Source organism: Strix aluco, chromosome 9, assembly GCF_031877795.1.
Source record: "Strix aluco isolate bStrAlu1 chromosome 9, bStrAlu1.hap1, whole genome shotgun sequence".
Lineage (NCBI taxonomy): Eukaryota > Metazoa > Chordata > Aves > Strigiformes > Strigidae > Strix > Strix aluco.
The window spans coordinates 13,567,132-13,576,061 of record NC_133939.1 but is presented as its reverse complement, the minus strand read 5'-3'; positions in this window follow the sequence as shown (position 1 = coordinate 13,576,061).

Here is an 8,930-nt window from a genome sequence, read left to right as displayed (position 1 = left end):
TTAAACCTGGTTTTATTGAGCTACAATATCTGTCATCCTGGGCATCCTTAACAGCTTACATGGTTTGGGTGCTTCTGTGTAGGAGGATGAAAAATACAAGAAAAAAGCCCCTGAAGTTTATTATAACAATGCAATTATCGTAACTTAAAGTGTGTGATGAGGTGTCACCTCACCAGGGCTTTCTGCCTAGTGCTCCCGGGGGAGAGATGTGGTAGTGGAGGTCAGCTCCCCGTCCACCTGCCGGAGATGATGTGATCAGAAGTGGCTCCACTGTCAAAACTAAGTCATGGTACAGATAAACATGACCATAAAAAATAGGTGGGAGACTTGTGGAAAAACCTTACCTTGGTGCGTCTCGCATGGAGCCTGGTGGTCACAGTGGAGCTCCACCTCCTTGTGTTCACGCCCTGCGTCAGTATGTGGTACCAGATGTTGTAAACGACAGTGCCTTGTCTGACTGATGGTTTCTGGGATGTCATCACCTAAAAGGAAAAGGAGAGCGATCACTGCATTAGTGTGTCATTACCTACTTGAAAATTTACATGGGATTGTCACATCATGAACATTTTTAAACCAAGTAGGGATTGCAAGATTTTGGCCAACACAGTAATAAATGAATGCGTGATAGCAGAGAGCATATCTCAGGAGGAAACCAGCAGAAGTTAAAGGGTCCATTCCTCAAAATCTTGTTACCCCATTAATATTTGTTGGTACCTTTTTCTAAATTCAAGGAGTCCCACAGTGAAGTGCCAAGATAGAAAATCTCATGATGCAAGCAAAAGAAAATGAATTTAATGAGTGTTGCATGTTCTACATCCCATAATTTTATCAGTAAGCTCTCAGATTTCTAGAAATTGCTCTGAAATTGGCAGCCCAGGCTTAATATCTTCTACCATTTTGCCATCACATGCAATTTAAGTTCTCAAGTGGCTCCAATTTTAAACTCCCAGTGATTTAAACAGCTGCATTGTGCAAAGGCTGGAGCAAGGACATGCTTTTGTAATCAAGCAGCCCAACTCTAAATTTTATGGTGTGATGGTTACTGTGCCATTCAAACTATGCCCCATTACACAGAAGTGCATTCCTTTGATTTTACCAAAGAGACCATAAATATAACAAAAAGCATAGCTGGAAAACATGATTTCATGCCTGGATTTTTCAGCTCCTTGCTACTACAAAGAATAAATGAAGTAGTCTCTGAAAGGGGCATATCTTTGCAGTGAATTATGTTTGTATTATTTGTGTGGCTAGCAGAGCTCATCATTAAGCTTACCAGAAAATATATCTGCCTGTTACAACGTTTAGAGAAACAGGGAACTCAGTTTTCAAATCAAAAGAATAAAAATGTAACTTCCTATTTCAGTAGTTTAATACATTGGAGACTCAGGGCGTGGGCGGAGGAGGTTATTATGCTTGATATAAAAATGTAAAAGATGTTTCATAAATGCATAAATAAAATTAATCGTCAGCAGTCATATGCTTGGCAAACTATAAGGCTTATTTGCCTTAAAATTTCTTATTGTATCCTTTGCCCCCAAGGTGATGTAATGTTTTCAACTCTGAAAACCTGGTTTCAAGAGCGATTTGGCTCCGAAATGGAAACCTGCTTTTGATTCATCATTAGGTCATAGCAGACAGTACTTTTCAGTCTCATTTGTTTGATCACTGCAGCCTTTCTTCAAAAAAATTCCCAGTGCGTGTTGCCAGCCGTGATTGCCAGTATGTAGCCTGCGCGTTCTCTGTCAGTAATACTAAAGCTTAATCAGGTTCTATCATTAGTTCACTGCTAACATGAAATAGCTGAATAAATGCAATTAAAATTTCAAAATAAAAATGAATAGCTATACCATCTGGCATTAGTGAAGCAAAAAAGTAAACCAGCATGCACAGGTACAATAATTGAGAATTTAATTTGGGTAATTAAGTTTAATACATAATAAAATTTTATAGTAAACATTTTAAATGCTCCTAAAAATATAAGGGCTTATTTGCTCAACATTTTATAGAAAGGTACTTATTACAAATAGATCTATTGGGTAATTTTGCACTTTGAATTTTTATGTAAAGTATTCACTTACACGAAAGCCCAAGTGCAAGCCATTGGCAAGTGATTTCAGCTGGCACTGAATTAGATCCAGTGGGGCAAAGGGCAAGCTTTATGCCAGCTTTAAAAAATATAATTGCTCTCTTGCAAACCTGAAATAAGTATTTTACCTTGCCAACACTGGTGATTTTTTTTTTAAATGTCCAAAAATAGATATTATTTTCCCTCCCCCCTCTCCCCTTCCCACCCTCATCTTGCTTGGTGCTTTCCTGAGTGGTGGACCTGGTGTCCGGGCATGTTCCAGTAGCATTCGCAACAGCCAAAGGCAAAACAGTACTGAACCAGCTCCTGCCCTTGTCCCACCAATGCTGCTGTCCATGGGATTGTCAGCAGTTGTCCCTGCCACTGCTGCGCCATCTTGCAGAGGGCAGGTTGGATGCTGTCAGTGACAAAGGGGACATGATGGAGAGATGAGCGCTGGCTGAGGTTGCGGTCAGATGGACCATCTGGGCTGCGGAGGAACAGGGTTAAAGGCTCCTTGCAGCTCTCCATCCCTGCTTCCTTCTCAAAACACCTTTGAATGGGCTGGTGGCAGTGCTGGTATCAAATGACATTTGCTAAGGAGATCAGAAGAAAGGTTTAATTAGGTCAGTTCCACCTCTGATTTTCAGTGCCTGGGTTGACAGTTCATGGGCCCCACTGAAAGCATGTGAATAAATGGGCTTCAAGGCACTGGATTTTGGACATTTGCAGTGATAAAGTAATAACAATAATGCTGGGGTCCAGATTAATGTCTTAAAAAATGTCTTAGAAATGTTGAGATAGTGGTAGCAATTTGGTAAATTGTTTATGGGTTAACCACAGCTTCAAGGCTCAGTGTGCTGTGCTTCACCATCAGCTTGCTCCAGAGAAACAGGAATTCTTGTCTGGAAGCACCTCAGAGGCGCCAGGCACAGGCAGGATAATGCCAGTAGAAAACCCAAGGCAAATTGTGCAATTTTACATTTATGTGGGTAAACAGCCAAAAATTCTTGTGTGCACTTCAAGGATAGCAAATTCTAATTTTTTTTCAGATGCAAATGTAAGAAGACACAGTAAAATGTAATATGAGACCCTTCAGTGACCAGGAATTACCATACCAGGCAGGCAGTGGTCGGTTTTGTGCATTGTCAGGTCTTTGAAAGTGGCTTGTGCTCCAGGCTACAGATGATGGTCCTGTAATGCTATACCTGCCCACTGGAGGACTTTTTTCCCCAGTCTCATGAGTCTGCCCTGAAATATGAGTGTTTACATCTTTTCAAACCTGTTTACCTCATTTAGGACCAGCTGATGTTCTCATTTTCCATGGAAATGCCCAATTTGTATATGGACCCTATTAAGCTATTGAATGTAATGATAATGAGTGGCAATGAGTTAATAGATTATGCACATGCTGTGCAACTTTTTTTTAAAATCAGTAGTAAATCTTTAAAGCTGTTTAAAATCTGTTTGCTCCCATGTGCACAATTCTTCTCTCTGATAATCAGTAAAATCACCCCATTCTTTACTGTTCTGCCATTATTCACGCAACTGACTATGTGCCCTTGTGCTTGTGTCTGCCCCAAACTGAAAGTTTAGCATATAATGGCTGATTTTTATTTCCTTCCTAAAGGTCTCCAAGTTCTGCTGTGTACTGTCTGTTATAGGGACCAACCACTCAATCTGAGTTGCAATAAAACTCTCAATATGTTTCTTAGAGTGGTGCTTCCATTCTGGGCAGATCCTCTGCCTTGGTACTGGAGAGACTGCTATAGACTTGCACCAGTGGAAACATTTAACATCATCCAGAGCATTTGAAAATGTGGTGGTTTGTTAGCAGTTTCTCATGCTTGATGAGCATCAGTAGGAGAAATATAGCCACAAGCACCTGGAGATTGGTGGGCAGCATGTTTTGGGGCAATGCTAGTTCCTGAGGCTGGCCAGGGATTCTTCCTAAAAACCTCCCCTTGGTGACAAATATTCTTGTCCTTCAAGTTTTTTTACATTGACTTTAGAAAGTCAGGCACTCTAAAGTTCAGGAATCTCAAACATAAGGCTATTTGGACAAGTTTAACTCAGCTTTATTTTGCCAGTGAATGGCAAATTGACACTGATTACACAGACACATTGATTACACACATGGGTTTCGTCAGTGCGTGGTGTTACAGCACTCAAGGAATGCTAGAGGGCTTTGCGTGAAGGCTCATGCTGTCTCTGTAAATCCTGCTCCTATTTGTAACAACCAAAGGCAGGTAACAAATGAGGGAGTCAGGGTGTCCCTGGGAAATAGAGAACAGATTGATGGTAGAGTTATTTGAATACCAGCCAAAAATATAATGTAAAAGTAGACCTGGCTTGAATAGGTTTATGTCGGGGCAGGAAACCCTAAAATTGAGATATGTAATAATGAATTGAGCTGTGGTAGATGTCCTTGTCTTTGCAGAAGGCTGCTTTCTGTTGATAACATTACTTGGCTTGTTGACTCCTCCATGGTTTTCTCACTTGAGTTTTCTGCATTTGAGATTGTGGAGCTTGTTCAGTTTCCTTGCCCAAACACAGGTGTCAGCAGCCTCTACAACTGCTGTGTCCTCTCACATCCTCTGTTTTTTCTCCACCTTAAGCTGACCTTTCCTATCAAATAAACCATCTCCCCCAGACCAGATTTTCTTTCATTGTGCTGCTCACTTTTCCCATACACTACACTTGCTGTCCCACGTGAGGTCTGGGCTCTCCATTTTGATCATGGGAGTGTGGCCAAGTGGCCATTGGTGTTCGCTGTGGGACACATGGCAACGGGACTGTGCTTTTCACTCCTTCCTTGGGCACCACTGGATATTAGTAGCACCTGACGTAAGTATTGTTTGAACATCACCTCTATGCTTCAAGAGAAAGCCCCTCCTTAAAATCTCTGGCAGTGAGAAGTGGGGAGACTTTTATCCCCCGTGTTGATGTGCTTTGGGGTGCCAGCTTTCGACACACAGCTGAGATCATGGAGTCTTTGGTTGTGCCCAGTTCTGAGGATGATGTGACCTGCTCCCGAGAATATGTTGTGGGGAAGGTGCAGGTGAGCATTACCCTATGGGTTATGATGGAGAAGACTTTTTAAAGCAAAAGGTCTTACAGGAGAAGGTAAGAATAGCCATACCCCTGGTTTGTCTGGTCTCGGTGCTTTCTTCAACAGCTGGATCCTTTTAGCCAGGAATGTCTTGTCTTTGGATTTCGTCCAGTTGTGTGAAACCTTATCAAAGCCATAAATATTACCTCAGACCTTGAACTGGACCTGAAGGGGAAGTGAAAATCCCTCCATCCATAGGCCTCAGAAAGGTAGGATTTGCAAATAGGGCTTTGCTTCGTGACTGTGAAACAAAACCCTTTTACCAACAACAAACCTGGGTACACCTAAAATACAAATCTCAAATGCAATACTTGAGACCTGGTCCTAGCTGATGGAAGTAATGAATATGTGATGTATTGGTAAGTCTTGTCTATGGTGCAGTAAATCTGTCTAAACTTTTGTAGGAGTTCCCCTACGGTGCACTATCTTGGCAATAAATCATCTCAAGTCATAGAAACAGGACAAAGCAATGAAGATGACGTAACTGAACTGTAGAGCAGAAGCTAAATAATTTCCAACAAGTATTCATTTTATATAAATATATGTACATAGTACACATTAAAAAATACATGTAAAATATGTATTTGTATAAAGTCTTATTACAGGGCATGACAGATACACAAGTTTATGTGTCAAGTACAGCTTCTTTGCATAACTACAAAAATGTTCCACAGTTCTTTGTTACTTTTAACAAGTCTGCTCTTAAAACCACAGTTCATAACCTTGAAAATCCATGATTTGAACTGGAATGTTTTATAGCAGTTTTGTAGTGGTAGTTTTCCCACTCATAAAAATATCCGTGTGCTTGACATAACTATGAAAAAATTATTTTCATCCATTGCAGTTGATAATTGGTATTCTTTCACTAATTGGCAAGAGAGCTGTTAATCTGGAATGTATTAGTTTCAATTGATTTGGCAATTGTTTGTGATTTTGCACTCTGATAGAGCAGTTGTGTATATGTATTTTGCATAGCGCTGTAGATACAAAACCGCTGCCAATTTGGCTGACAAAAGTATTCTTCCCATTTTCGTCTTAAATTGCAGCACTGGTATTAAAATGGGCAAGCTTGATGAAAACAACCCACGAAGAGATAAAATTGCCTTGAAAAGGAAATATGGCATTAGCTTAAGCAATTCTTTTGTCTACAAAATATTCTACGTATCTATTCTTGTATCACTTTGCCAGACTGGGTTGCTGGGTCCGTACAGGGCAGTTTGACAACCGCAGAGGTACCAGAAGGAAATTTCTTGATGCTCAGTATCACAGAAGCATTTCTAGGCCATGCCTGTTAAGCAAACCCACAGATCTGTAGTGAAATCTAAATGAGGCTTCTTTGGGAGATTTAGAAATCTGTTAAAATAACATCATATTGTCAATACAAGCCTTAACCCTTCTGTTAGGGTTTCCAGTTGATGTCAAGTGTGGAGTTTGAGATACGAACTCCTCTCCAGTGTGAGAGGATGGAAACTTTCTTTTCATAACTCTGCAGGAGCTAGTAGATGATATTAATTTTATGAAGTTGCAAAAGATGCAGCTACATTTTACCTGCTCGGTGTCCTATTTATGGCCTCTGATCCACCTCTGTGGTCAGCTTCCATATGTAATACTACTGACAGTAGAGTGGCTGCCTCAACCCACAACATGGGAGCGAGTGCTTGCAATGTTAGGCTTTGCAAAGCATTGAGAAAAGGCAAGTTTGCTGTTAGTGGCAACCCACTATTTGTGAATAAAGAAAACCCTCGCTTTCTCCAGTAATTAACAAGTAGTGTAACATCTCACCTGTGTCTTCCTGGGACTTGGTGGGCAGCTGCTCAGCTGACTGGCCCTGCTTTGTTCAATGGACTGATAACAACATTTTTTAGCACTGTACGGCCAAGCAAACCCTTCACTGCTGCTGCATAGTCCAGCAAAAGTATTTGCTATGTAGCTCTATTAATTACAAATTAAAGGCATCCACATATTCAGGATAACTGCAACATTTTCCCCGGGAATTTGGGAGATGTTTGGCATTACCAACTTCAAAGAGGGGGAGAGGGAGAGAAGGAATTAAATTCTGCTTGTGTATGAGGTAATGTCAGTTCCTTGCAGTCAGGAGACTGGGGCTTAATTGATATCATATGGTTAACAAACGTACTCCAAAGCCAGCCTCATTTGATTGCTTTTTAATAACTAATAACTCTCGGTGGGAGTCCAAAATATGTATGGATAAAAAAGTATGCTGGAGCTGCCTCTCTTGCCTGCCAAGATCACTGTTACTGAAACAAATTTGTACCTTTTGCAGTCCTGGAAGAGATACCGGCAGTGGCTGGACACGTACTCTTTCCGCCAGTCCCAGCCGGGCGCGTCTGGAGGAGCTGCAGCGAGGTTGCAGGGTATGTCCCCGCCGGCGGCAGCGGTTGTCCGCTCTCGCTGGGGTTTGCATCGAGCCGTGGCTGGAGGGGGTATTGAGTCCCTCCTGGTATTTTCCCCTGCCTGTCCAAGCCAGCTCCATGTGAGTGTTGCCTGCCCACAGCTGCAGAGCTCGCAAGGGTAATAAAGAGCCACTGAGGAATATTTCTGTCATGAATCATTTTTTCAGTGGAGCTCATTGTCTTCCCGAGTAGCAGATCTCAGAGCGAGGAATGGTCCTCTGTGATGGTGCAGGAGACTTGCAAAGGGTTCAGTTCCCCAGTCTCCTTTGGTAGCCCCCACGCCACCCTCCAAAGGTGCTCAGAGCCCCCCTGCCTGCTCCCGATCCTGTGGGCAGCTACAGGGGTGGCACTGGCTCTGCTGAGCAGAGGCACCAGCAGTGTCCCTCGGCCCCAGCGCCAGCACAGCTGCCTACAGTTGGAGTTCCCTGAACAGCTGATTGTACAAACGCTCAGCCTGCAGAGCAGAGTCTGGATGCAAGCAGACTTTTGCAGAGCAGGGTATATGTAAAAACATGACATGTTGATTACAGCTGACAAAACCAGAGACTGAGTCCCACTTTCTTCCCTTCTCTCCCTGTCCCACCAGGGCAGCTGAAGAGGAACAAGAGGATTTGACAGTGTCAACGCTGTGTCACACAGTGCCACACGCCTCCCTCCTGCCTGTCCTCCCAGTGGGTTTCCCCCTCATTTAGTGGGTGAGTGGCCAGGGCAGGGCCACGTAGGACCAGAAGTCACGACCACTGGCTGGCCTTCCAGGGCACCTCAGTTGCTGGAAGCGGGTCATGAAGCAGCTGCTGTTCTTGACAGTTAAAATACAGGTAGGCGAGTTACCTGAACATGCTATGGCTTCGAGCAGTGCAAAAGAGCCTGCTGTGAGAGCCTGAGGGAGCTGGGCAGCTGCGGAGGGCAGGCACTGCCAGGGCAGCATCTGGGAGGAGCCCCCACGCTGGAGGTCAGACCTGCTGCTTTTGTGAAACTTCTCAGAGGAGGTTTTCAGGCTTCAGTTTGTGTTTTGAGCTGGAGGTGACTGGGGGGAGGATGGCTGGTATTACTTTCTTTTTCATGAGGTACGCTATATGGAATTTTAGAGCACTTACAGTACTTTCCTGCCTTAGTTTTAATATCCATCTAGGCAGTGGTCAGTGCACTCAAAGTTAAGAAACAACAGAGTGAAGTTTCCAGCAACATAAATTTCTCTTTGTTTGATGCTTTTTTTTTTTTTTTTAAATGACCTATTAAGCTAAACATTTAACTAGGAAAGAAGAAGAGCAAATGCCATGTTATATACATGCAGCATGGCTGAGTAGAAGATTGTAGCAGTGTATTTCATTCACCTAGG